The following is a 13,398-nucleotide window of genomic DNA, read 5'->3' on the forward strand; positions in this document are numbered from 1 at the left end:
GGAAAAGAAAGAGTCTGCTAATCAGCCCAGGTCTTCTCTGTTCTTGTCTGATTGTTAAAAAAAATAAGAAGAAAAAAAGAAGGAAGCTATCTAGCGAATAAAGGGGCCAAGATGTATCACTCGTGTAATCATAAAAGAGCAATAAAATTATTTTTATGAAGGTGATCAAGAATTCTCTGAAAAAGATATATTCTCTGAAAATGAATTTTCCAAGAGCGGTTCACACATCCACCACATGAATTCTTTATTTCTTCTCTCTATTTAGATCCATTCTTACATATATGTATATTCTCTTTTCTAACGGATTTGTGATTATTGAGTTCATTGTCATAGCAAAATCATCATAATAAATGTATCTATTATATTAAAAGCTAGTGCAAACAACTGAATACTAAAATTAAAGTCAAAAATTAAATATCTAAATCTGTGCTAACCTCAAAAAGAGTTTGTCTTTGAACTGAAGGAATAATTATATATATATATGTAATTTTTTTCCTAGACCACGAAGAACAAACCTGTAGTCTGACAAAGTCAGATTTATAACCCCCAAATCCTGGGAGACGAATAATAAAGCTGACACAGAAGAGCCAAAGAGGTCATCAGACCCCTGGTTTAGTGCAAAACTCATGCATTTGGGGTAGAGAAGCCTGGAGCAGGTAGATTTAAGGGGTCTCGAATGTGCATATTGTTACCTAGTTAGGGTCTTTGTCCATGGTATTGAGAGGATCTCAGCCAAACCTCCAATTTACGAAAGCCTAGTGAGTTACAGATCACTGGGGACAAACCCTAGTGACTGACAAAATCAGATTTATTGACTTGCAGCAAGGGAAGTCCCTTCAGAAGGGTTGGGAACGCTGCTTGACAAGAGGAAGTGTCTTTCACAAGATTTGGGTGGTCACTGAAGGGTTCTGAGGAGAGTCCAGTGGAAGCCCGTGGAGATCAGCTCTGGATTCCTTGCTGTTTCTGAGGTGGTTTAGGTTAAATGAAGATTAACGAAGGATTATGACATGCTGTCACAAGGCAAGAGATGTTTAGCCACTGGGTATCCGCAGTAATGGATGAGTTACACAAAGTGGGTCTTCGAGCATCATTGGCGACAAAGCAGGAGTCATTCAAGAGGAGGGTTGTTATGGCATTTTACAGCTGCTGTGTGGCCTTGGGAGAAACAATGTCTCTTGTGGAGTACACAGCTGGCTTTATGTGTCTGTCCCCACTGCCTGATTAACAGCAGGGTTCCTTGTTTCTTTTTCAGTCTGAGTTGATTTTCACTCTTTCATTTCCGGGCAGGTTTTCTCTCTCATATATACATGTAAAAAAAATATGTAAAATTTGGGAACAAGTTCCCAATTCACTTATTCAAATATTCAAATTCAATGCTAATAGATGTCTGCACATTTCAGGTTAGAAGAAATTCTATTTTTAAGCTGAAGACACCCAGTGAATTGGAACTAAACCTGGAGCTTCTAATCCATTGTTATTTAAAAACATTAGGAAGCAAAATTTTTTTGGACGTGTTGGTGGGGAAAGAGTTGTGATAGACTATAGGGAGGTCCAAGGTTAAACCTTCTTTCTTTTCCAGGAAAGCCTCTTTGCAGACTTTCCTAAAACCATAGAACATTTACAGACAAACATTCCATGGTTAGTCATGAGGGAATTTAGATACTGTTAGTGAAAAAAATATCTACCCACCCCACAGGTGTTGTCCACACACTGAGGGCGGCATTTATGCATAGTTTCACTTCCTGATGCATCAAAACACTGCATGACATGGTAGAGGTATGGTAATTATTTCCCTGTCATTAGATGGGAATCTTGGTGATGGATGGAAACCTCTATTGGCAATTTATAAGTTGTGTGACCAATATGTTTCTCTGGGAATAGATAAATGTCTTGTTTTGTCAAAATCCTATTATTCTGATTTATTTGTTGACTTTTATGTTGTCAAAGAAGTTCTATGATAGATTGGGATGAATTCAATTGTATTTATTATTTATTTATATTCATGTTCCAGAATTAATGTGTCGCCTAAAGTCGCCTGGAGTGAATACGTTAGTACCTCTTCCTCTTGTCGGTACTTTTGAGATGATTTGGGGCCTTTCTGAAAAGTGGCTGCAGTTACCATGAGCTAGTAACATGTTGCCTCAGTGCAACTGTGTTTTAAGCTTGTGGGATGGATTTTTCTTGAGCCTTTTCTGAGAAGCAGCTGCTGGGTGATCATTGTCGTCATCATCTTTATTTGCAATCAAGTGACATTATTTTAGGTACTATAGATTCAGATTAAGCAGACATAGCTCTTGCCCTCTGGGGACCTAAAATGTAAAAAGCAAGCCACCATCATAAAACAGATACTTTAAGACTATAATTTTAAAAATGCATGAAAAGATTAAATTTACATTCATTTAGTGTTGAAATCTTGCAAAATTAACAAGAAAGGGAAAATTAGAGGCTTATATTTTGCCTTCTAAAAAATCTGTTTCACTTTTCAGTATTTAAAATAGACACTGTGTAATCCCTCCGCTACCTCCTCTTACTGTGTTTCAGTTGTTTACATCTCAACGTATGGATTGATTTCCCCTGAGCATAACCGTGCACAGAAATTATCTTCAGTCTCTTAGAATAAAAGTAAAATCAGAGATAACGCATCTTAAGGTTAATCTCTGCTTCATTTCACAACCATATAACAATATTTATCCTTGCATATGAACATATCACATTGACACCTGCTACATATTACCTTTTACGAATTAATGTGAAATATGCATTGTAGGGAATTATCTACACATCCACTCTTTAGTTTCTGAGACTCCTGAAGAGCTGGCTTCACACCTGGATTACTTCAAACCAGGTGTCTAATCTGTGTATCCTGAATAGGAAAATCACTCGGTCCAAATTAGTTCACAAGGGATAGAAAGCAAAACTTTGAGATACGAACAGGGTTCTGCAATTCACACCATTTAAATTCTGTGGACTTTTTTGGTTCATGTTGAAAAGATTTTCTCCTTGACCAAACTCTACTTGGGCTTCCCTGAGTTTTTCAACTAGGCCTCGACTTCTGTGTTTGTTTCTGCATTGTCCAGTTTTTGGAAGAATTCTGTTAAGTTGTGTGAGCAGAATCCCCCATATCTGGGTACCCTCCATTTCTGATCAGGCACCTCATCCTCCACCATTCCCCAGGTCGTGTCCGATCACCCTGGCCTGCCTTCAGCAAGAATCCTGTTAGGTCAGCTTAGCCATAATCCCTCCTATCCTTGATGTTTCCTCTTTGTAATTTCCCATCCACTGACCCCTACCCACCTCCTTGGCTATCCCATTTGCCTATGCTGTATTTGGAGTTGAGTCCAATCTCTCCCCCAATGCAAGACACCATTGCAGTAGTCCCCACACCCATCGCAATGTCCCCACCTTGAAAAAGTCTTCCTTACCATCTTTAACAGTGTCAGTGATTTTTTTCTTTAACAATGTTAAGATTTATTGAGACCTATGTAAAAGGACAGCTGACCTTATCCAAGTCAGAGTTCTGTGGAAATAACCACAAGACACATTTACCTGTGAGTGAAGAGATGCTGCATGTCAGGTACAGAGGTGATCATAAGACTATGGCAATGTGAAAAGGCAAATGAGATTCTGTTATCTCCATAGAGTTATTTACAATGTAATTTTAGTATTTGAATGAGTTTGCATGTCTGATCCATCTAAAACAACACTTTTTCTCAATATAAAATAATTCATACTTACCAAAATGACAATAAAAATAAAGTAAAAATAATTTGTAATTCTATCATTTAGAGAATCAATCTTTCTTTTTGGCTTTTTAAAACCATTATTTATTTGAAATGTACAATGTTTCTTTGTAAAAATGTTGAAATCATATTGTTTTTGTATATATTTTTTTCACTTAATATTGTCAGAAGCATTTCCCTATTTCACTAAGTAATCTTGAAAGTCTCATATTTAATGACTTCCTATTATTCCACCGTATAGAAGCACTGTCTTTTTTCTTTTCCATTTATTTCCCATTGTACATTTAGCTCGTGATTCCTTTTAAGTTTTCTCTTTTAGTTAAGTGTATTGTATAATTGTGAAGATATGTATTTGAGGGGCAACCAAATAGGCTAAGATTGGGGCTAGGTGAAAAAAAAAAACCTTAGTTTTTTTCTTTTTTTGTGAGGAAGATTCTCCCTGAGCTAACATCTGTGCCAACCTTCCTCTATTTTATGTGGGACGCCACCACAGCACAGTTTGATGATTGGTGCTAGGTCCGTGCCCAGGATCCAAACCTGTGAACCTCGGGCTGTCCAAGAGGAGCACACAAACTTAACCCCTACACCACCGGGCTGGCCCACCACTCTACTTTTTATATAAATGTTCTTGCTGGTTTAGGAAAATGCTTTTAAGCAAACCATCCTTTGTGCATTCCTTCTTAAATATGCTTTATAAAATGCATGAGTTTAGAAAGAATTAATACATTGTGGTTGTAGATGTTTTAAGTGTCTTGACATTATGATTTAATTTACTTGACTAACTCTAAATTTGCTCATCATATTCTGCCTATGACCACAGGAAACCTTGGTATTAATGCTTGGGAAGGGGCTGGGTAGAGAATTGGGAGATGATGCTCTAACTTGTCCTCATGGCTCACTATGGATCCTGCATAATTTAGTGCTGCCTTTGGGCGTTGTATCTAGTTCTGCGTTTACAGTGTTTGATAAAACGGAAGATGGTACAGGACGTACTGTACAAGTTAGAACCCAGAGAAAAAAGCGCCTGTGAAATGTTGGGGGAAAACAGCACAGTAACTGACAGTGGTATTTCTGGAATTCTGGACTCAGTTGCAGTTCACTGAACACAAGTCTACTGATCAATTGGATTATCCTTGATGGGATTGATGTCCAGAAAGCAGAAGAGGAAAGAAAGAGAAAACTGTTTTCAGTGTGAATATAGGACTAATAAATGGCATATGAATTCTGAAAAGCATTTGGGTAGACTAAACTTTAGTTCTAAAAACTGTATGTCTCTCTCTCTATATGCATATATGTGTGTGTATATATATAAAGTAAATTATAACCAAAATACTTTATCTGTCACCGTAGAACATAATCAATAAATAGCAAAACATGAGAATTGATTTTTAAAACACAGAGGAAACTTCGTATCCAACCACTAGATTTTGCAAATGAAGAAACGGAGACTCTGGGAATGGAAGTGACCGGATTCAGTGACTGGATTCTGACCACCCTGTCTTGAGCAGTTTCTACTGCACCATATACTTAGAAGACAAGGCGGGCTTTGGCTATTGAACTATCACAACACCATTTCTGTTCTAGAGAGTAGCTGCCATTTATAAAGACACTCATCCTCCTAATACTCCTGGATTTCTAAGATTGCAGACATTTCTCTGGGAGTGTTTCTTTAATGGTCTTTGCATTGCAGACACAGGAAAATAAAAGAAGTTCTATCTCTATGTGTAAGGCCAATTCTCCAGGCTGTTGACTATTCCTATTGCTACTCATTTCATGGATGACCACAGATAGACACAGGGCTTGAAATTCTGCCAACATGCTGATGTCCCCAAAATATAAATATCAAAATCTGACTGCTCCCTTAAACATCTAACTTGTGTATCTAAGTGACTGCTTGATACTCCATTCTAATAAGTAATCCAGTGTGACAAATCCCAAACTGAAGTCTTGATTCCCCACATGCAAACTTGTTCCTCCCCTATATCTGATGAGGATCAAGGCAGCCCCAGGGAGAAAAGCCCAAGGCGTCTTGGCCTACATAGCGATCTATATCATCCTCCAGGAAGGACAGGATGTCCTGACCTGGTCCCATCTGATTCTTATCTAAAGTTATAGGACCACCCAATAACCAGACCCCACCTACAGTAATACCATTTTAACGACTTTTTTACATAATCTTTCCTTGGTCTTGTAAAGAGATAACTCATGTACCTATGCCTTCAAATTTAGCCCTACCCTCAACCCATGTTTACAGCTCTTCCTGCCCATGAGTCTTGTCCCCATGCTACTCCATGTTATTCTCTGAGCACTACTGCCAGATCTTGAGAGTCCAAGAAATCCTTTTAAATCCTCGGGTCGCCAAGCCCATGTCATATCCTCATTTCAGTAAATGGCAACGCCATTTTTCTAATTGTTCTGGCCCCCATATTGGAATCATCCTTGACTCTTATCATAACCCCCTGCCCCAATGTGACCTTTCTGACCACTTCACCGCTATCTTCACCACCACCTTCACCACTATCACTCTGTCCAGCTATCAGCATCTATCACAGGACGATTACAAAAGCCTCGGCCTCATTCTCCAGCTTCCCTCGGGGTCCTGCATGTTCCATTGTCCATACGGAAGCAAAATCACCCTTTTAAACTCAAAATTGGAGCAAGATACTGCCTGTTTGTACTCCTCCAAAACTTTCCATCTTAACCAGAGTAAAAGCAGAATTCTACCACTCTTCCTCCTGTTCCCTTTGGCTGAGCTATGCTGGCCTTTCAGATGCTCTAGGATACCCCATGACGTTCCTACCTCAGCGTCTTGGTCCTCCTGTTCCCTCAGCCTGGAATGCTCTTCCCTCAGACATGCACATGGTTCACTTCTTCACTTCATTCAGGCTTCCTGCAAAGATCTCTTCCTCAAAGAGCCTTCCCTGTCACGTCACCTAAAATAACACATTCTATCACTTTTTACCCCCTTCTCTTCTTTATCTGTCTCTTCAGAATTTTCCATTCTTTGAAATAGGCTTTATATTTATGTGTTAATTTTTTTCTCCTGGTTCCATTAGAAGGTAAGACCCCTGAGGACAGGGACCTTTCTTTTTTATTTTTTTGAGGAAGATTAGCCCTGAGCTAACATCTGCTGCCAAACCTTGTCTTTTTGCTGAGCAAGACTGGCCCTGCGCTAACATCCATGCCCATCTTCCTTTACTTTATATGTGGGATGCCTACCACAGCATGGCTTGCCAAGCGGTGCCATGTCCGCACCTGGGATCCGAACTGGTGAACTCTGGGCCACTGAAGGGGAACGTGAGCACTTAACCGCTGCACCACCTGGCCAGCCCCCAGGGACTTTCCTGCTTGGTTCACTGCCACATCCTCAGTAACTTCAATAGTCTTGGCATATAGTCGGTGCTTAATTATGATTTATTTATTGAATGAATGATGCCATGTCTATTTTCAAGTGCCAAAATTGGAGCAAGGGTTGAATTCTAACAAGAGGTAGGAAACAAAAAGAGTGTCTTCCTCTGGTCTTGAAGAAGAGCCTGGCTCATGTTCATCCTCTTTTTCCTTTATCCTAATTCCGGTCTTTCTCCGCGTCTCACTCACTGCAGTGCTCGGACACCACAGTTGAATCAAGGAAGAGTGGCTTTTGGTCCAGTGGCTTGGTTGTGATGTCTCTCATATAGTTGTACTACATCTTCGACTCTTGAAATTATTAATAGTTTTTGGTTAAGATCCATTAAAGTTAGAAAAACAAGAATGACCCTTCAAAAATCGTAAATAATTGATTAGCTAAACCTGTGGGCAGATTTTGGTGATGTGCTAATTTGCAGATAATATGTATCCATGTACAGAAAAATGTCTGATTTGACATTGTGAGATAATAAATATATACATTGGTCTGCCTCCAGTTCTTGGCACGGAGCTCTTGAAACCTTTGTAATTTCCTGAGTGATAAGAGCACTAGGAGCATCTTTTGTTCTAATGCTTGGACTTTGACCCTGGTTCCCGACACAGGGCTCCTAAATCCCTTGTCATTTCCTAGGTGACAAGAGTATCTTTTGCTCTAATGAGGTGACTCTGGGTAGGCTCTTGGGTGGGGGCTGGTCATCAGAAAGACCAAGCTATCATCAGAAGCTTGGAAATTTCAGCCCCACCCTCCATTCTCCAGAGACGGAGAAGGCTGGAAGTGGAGATAATAACTGATCGTATCTATGTGATGAAGCCTCCACAAAATCCCAGTAGTATGGGGTTCAGAGAGCTTCCAGGTTGGTGAACACTTCCGCGTACCGGGAGGGTGGTACACCCACTCCACAGGGACAGGTCCTTCTGCACTTGGATGCTCCCAGACCTCATCATATGTATTTCTTTATCTGGCTGTCCATCTATATCCTTTATCATATCCTTTAATAAAAACAAGTAAGTATTTCCCTGAGTTCTGTGAGCTGTTCTAGCAAATAATTGGATCCAAGGGGGAGGAGGTCATGGGAACTCTAACCTGTAGCCAAGGCAAACAGAAGTTGTGGGTAACCTGGGGCTCTACTACTGGCAATTGGCATCTTTGGTGGGGAGCAGCCTTGTGGGACTGATCCCTTAACCTGTGGGATCTGGCTCTACCTCTGGGTAGATAGTGTCAGAATTGAGTTAAATCGTGGGACATCCGGCTGCTATTACAGAATTGCTTGCTGAGGGGAACCCCCAGTATCTGCGATCAGAATTGTTGTGAGTGTGGTAGTAGTGTGAGAGTAAGGGAGAAACAAAGGGGGAGGACTGACATTTTCCTACACAGGGGTTCGTAAATGACAAATTAATGGCAAACAATACTGTGATAGCTAAATTAAAAAAGAGAGTTTGAAACAATGTTAAAATATGCTTTGATTAAAGTCAGAGAAATTATTAAAAATGAATTTTACTGTTTTTGAGCTCATCAACTAACGCATGATCAATGTTTCCCTCCTAACTATCTTTGTGTGATTGTTTTATGTAAAGCATTTGATACAACATGAGAAAAAAGTTTTGCTATATCTGAAAGTTCTCTCTGATCTCCTAATTTTTTTCTAAACTTCACTGTAGATGTAGGAAATAAAATCAGCAGCAATTCCCAGGAGGAGGGAGGGGCTGAAAACTAAAATAAAAAAATTGGCTCCAAGAAGATCATGTTCAAGTTTATCTGTGCCTTGGAGAGGCCTCTTTGATGTCCCTTCAGGGTTGCCACTGCATAAGATGAAGCTCCCAGCCTCCTATCTGATAGACAGACAAGCTGGCTAAAATGGGACTTCTCTATTGCTTTCTCTTCCTCTGAAAGGATAATTATCTATATTCTAAATCCTCTGTCTTGTTGCTTAGAAAAAGTTACTGTACTCATGTGATCATCATCATTTTTTTTAAAGGCCATTCTTGAAAAGAAGTTCAACAGATAATTTAAGTTTGTGGTGTGAAACTCATTTCTGCTAATGGGAGACAAGTTGTTATTTCTCTACAGACTGTCTCTTCAGAGTAATAGAATAATTCAATCAAATTAAAAATGTGAAGACATTTTTCATCAAGCCACAGTGAGCAATCAGCCAACACAAAGCACACTGTGCTAGGAAACAGATAATGCAGTGATGAAGCTTTTCTATACAAAGAAAAGGACTTCCATTAAAACATATAAACTAACTTAATGGCCTACATGGTACAAAAAGAAAGAGTAGTTCAAATTTTTGTCTTAATCCACTGGGAGTCAAGTCCTCTGTAATGTTGATCTACTTAATTGTCAAAATAATTATTTTCTTCACTTTATAGATGAAGAAATTTGGCAGTCCTAAGATGATGGAAGCTAGGCAAGGTCACACAGCTACTGAGTGGCTGGGGTTGGATTTGAATTTAGCTCTGATTCGAAATGTCATCTTTTCCCACTTCACTGCACTCTCTCCTCCATGCTGTTAATTTTGCACCAATCCAGAAAGTTTGAGTTTTATTGATCTTTCCCAACCCAAACATTTCATCTCATTTTTTCTTCCCCAGTTTTCCTACAGGCATAATGCTCAAAATGCAAGACATGGAATACCCCAGGCTGGAGTAATTTGGGGACCTCTCTGTGCACTTGGCACTGCTGATCTGCCCTTCTCTTTTATTTAGGCCCACATATCTTATAAGAAGCAAACTCATGTTCTGAATACAATTGTAGCAAACGATTGGAACCTGAGCCTCTCTACCAAGAAAGGAAACTTGAACTTTCTTCAGGAAGACATTCACTCTCCTTCAAGAGAACTTGGTAAAAAGAAACCAGAATTTGATTTGTAACTTAACCTGGGCTTAATGATGGCCTGGCCTCTTTCCTGTCTTCACTTCAGTGTCTTCGTGAATTTAGCACGCTGGGAACTCTTCACTGGGTATTGTGCTTCATCGTTCCTGCCCCTGTTTGACCTTAGGTATAAGACTAGATATATTTAGCCACCTTCTCACTTGCTAGCCATAATTTTTGAAATTCTATCTCAGGAAAATTGAAATTGAAACTGGCAATTTTGCCATCCACATAGTGAGCGTATGATTACTGTGACCTGTCGGGCGGTTGGCCCTCTGTAAGGGACATTAAAACACCTCCCAGGACTGAAACATCACTGAAGATGTGATGAGATGGGTAATTTTTGTAAGGGATACTTGGACAAACCACTTCAAAAGGAAAAGGGAGGGACATTCAGTTTTAGGATAATGAAACCATCTTCTATGATGCTGCAATGATGGATATATGACATTATGCATTTGTCAAAACCCATAGACCCATGCAATGCAAAGAATGAACCATAATATAACTATGGCCTTTAGTTAAAAATAATGCATTAGTATTGGTTCATGAGTTATAACAAATGTACCACACAATGCAAGATGTGAATAATAGGAGAAACTATGGAGGGCAGGGGCCAGAGAGGAGTATATGGAAACTCTCTCTACCTTCTGCTCAATTTTTTCAGTGAACCTACAACCTAAAATATAAAGTCTACTAGTTAAAGAAAAAACGAAGAAGAAATGAAGGGCATACTTTAGCCATAATAGAGGCATGCTTTAGTCATGATAGATGACCATTATTCCTCAAGTACCTTCTCAAGGAGGACAGAGCCATAATTTCAGGGCTTCTATTTTGCAGGGTGTGATGTTAAGTCTGTGGCCAGAGCTAAACTGCTTTGGGCAATTAAGGAAAGAGGATGGTCTGTCTCTTGTCTAAATGAAAGCTGAACACATACTAAAGAGCATTGGTTTGAAGGGGCACCAAATGCGATGCCCAGGTGGCTGCACGTTTGCATCTCTGTGGCTCCTAAGCTCTTAGGCTGATGAGGAAATTAAGTCAGATTCATCATCCAGGCTCTTGGCTCGGCTCCCCCAAGGGCTCCTCTTGCTGGAGCCTGATGGGGTTTCAGCCCTGTGAGCCATCCATCCTTTACTGCTCAGACGGAAGCTGCTGTGAGACAAGGATACACAGAGGAGGGGGAGGGCAGAGCAGCCTCCTTCCCAACCTCCCCGCTCTTCATCATGCGACGCATGGGGGACCCACCTTAGAAAGATTCCATCCTGGGTGTATATTTTGGCCTGGCTTTTGAGAACATGAAGGTCCTACAACGTTTCCATGGAATTTATCGGTGAAAGAGAGACATAAAGCTATCATCGTGACACGTCTCAATCTGAGATTATTTGTTTAATGCTTATTCCTCAATCACAATGAAAAGTTTCACTCAGTCTTGGAATGAGTTAAAGAAATAGCTAGTTCTTTCTTTATTCATTTTTTAAAAAGATTTCCTGAGGAGCTCAAAGTACTTCATGAATATAAAATTATTCAGTAGATGACATTAAAGCGGTCCTATAAAGTAGGCATGTGTTTGTTTTAAAAAACATTATCTGCCTCCAAATCTGTAAAAAAGAACACAAGAAAGGAAAAGATAGCAGTGTTAAATAATGTTAAATGCAAGAAGGGCTATTTATTTTTACATTATTATAGAAAATGGCCTGAATAGATATTGCAAGATTATTTCTCACTTCAAAGTTTAAAATTTTCCATTTTTCATGTAATTTTTTGGTTAATGATACTGGCTTGTATTTTCTGATAGACTTATGAATGGTAGTTTTCCTCTTCTACTTGGATATTGAAAAGGCCAAAAAAGAGAGAGAGAGAGAGATAGAAAACACAAAGCAGGCGGAAATAAATATAAAAAATAGCTAAGAAAATAAAGTCAAATTTGGAAAAGTCTGTTTATGCTAGCAGGGATTACAGAGTATAAAAAAGTTCTAATGGAAGATAAAGAGCATATGGTTTAGTATTTTAATTTAATTTAAATTTTTTTGAGGAAGATTAGCCTTGAGCTAACTTCTACCATCAATCCTCCTCTTTTTGCTGAGGAAGACTGGCCCTGAGCTCGCATCCATGCCCATCTTCCTCTACTTTATATGTGGGACGCCTGCCACAGCATGGCTTATAAGCAGTGCGTAGGTCCACACCTGGGATCCGAACCGGCAAACTCCGGGCTGCCAAAGAGGAACATGTGAACTTAACCACTGTGCCACTGGGCCAGCCCCTAGTATTTTAATTTTAAATGTTTTGCCCCAAATCACAACAGCTAAAGGCAGTGCAAGATTGAGAACCTCCATTATGTTAATTACCAATGCCACCACTCACAGGAAGCAAGGAAAAGGACTTCCTCTTCCTTCCAGTCTCCCTTGAATGCGCTCCCATCAGGCTTTTGTCCCCACCATGTCTCTGAAGTAACTCTTGTCAATGTCCCCAAAGACTTCCATGTTGCCAGAGCCCACAGTCATTTTGTTGTCACCTTGTCTACCTATTAGCAGAATTTTTCACACTTAATCACTCTCTCCTTTTGGCACTTAATTTGCTTGGCTTTTAGCTTGTGCCTCCCTATTACTGACCTCGTTTTCAATCTTCTTACCCAGCTCATCCTCATTAGAGCTCTAAATGTTGGCATACCTTAGAGCTCAGTCAATTTTACCTCTTCTCATCCACTTCTCTCACCATCTCACCTGATGATCATCTGCCTACTATGATCCTCCTCTCGGAGAGAACACCTTAATGTATTTTGAACTCAACATAGCAGAAACTGAACTTTCAATTCCCTGTACTCCTGAAACTCGCTCTCCCTTCCGCAAATGGCAACTGCCTTCTTCCAGTTACTTGAACCCAAATCTTCATCCTCTTACCAAACTTTAAAAAACCAGGAGCTTCTAAAAAGCAAAACCGTGTTGTTGTATAATACTTCACTCATTGCTAATTTTCCAGCATTGTCACAAAGGTTTCAGCTCTCTTTCTTGTCTGTTCCTGGGTTGAATGGCTCTTTCCTGTAGAACCAGAGGATAGGCCAGGAATGTGGATGGAATTCGGATTGTTGCTAGGTTACTTTGTATGTTCTACCCCTGTTTACCGTTTACGGTGAAAACTCATAGATTTTCAACAGGAAAACAAACTCTTTTGAAGCTTACTTATGAAAAATCAAATAACAAGTGAAAAGCACAAATAAAAAAAATCTTTGATGTTCTTCCTCTTTTCTTCTAGAAAATATATTTTTGAGTACATAAAATAGAATTGAAATTGAAAAAAAAATGAGTGCTTTCAGAATCTCAGCGTCAAAGCACGCAGTATGGGTTACAGACTGAACCAGAACAAGAATATGACACTCAGCATAGG

General features: G+C 39.6%; 1 long non-coding RNA gene across 2 annotated transcripts; it reads right to left on the reverse strand.

Annotated features, from left to right (window-relative positions):
- Window positions 1-11,451: 11,451 nt before the first annotated feature.
- On the reverse strand, window positions 11,452-13,098 carry LOC139080470 (uncharacterized). Of its 2 annotated transcripts, XR_011535000.1 has the most exons (3): window positions 12,915-13,086; window positions 12,379-12,538; window positions 11,452-11,615 (listed from the first exon to the last, which is right to left on the reverse strand). It is a non-coding gene; the product is annotated as an uncharacterized lncRNA (long non-coding RNA). The 2 variants fall into 2 exon arrangements; XR_011535001.1 differs by lacking the exon at window positions 12,379-12,538 and having other exon boundaries at window positions 12,915-13,098.
- Between the last annotated feature and the right edge of the window lie 300 nt (window positions 13,099-13,398).

Source organism: Equus przewalskii, chromosome 30 (genome assembly GCF_037783145.1).
Source record: "Equus przewalskii isolate Varuska chromosome 30, EquPr2, whole genome shotgun sequence".
Lineage (NCBI taxonomy): Eukaryota > Metazoa > Chordata > Mammalia > Perissodactyla > Equidae > Equus > Equus przewalskii.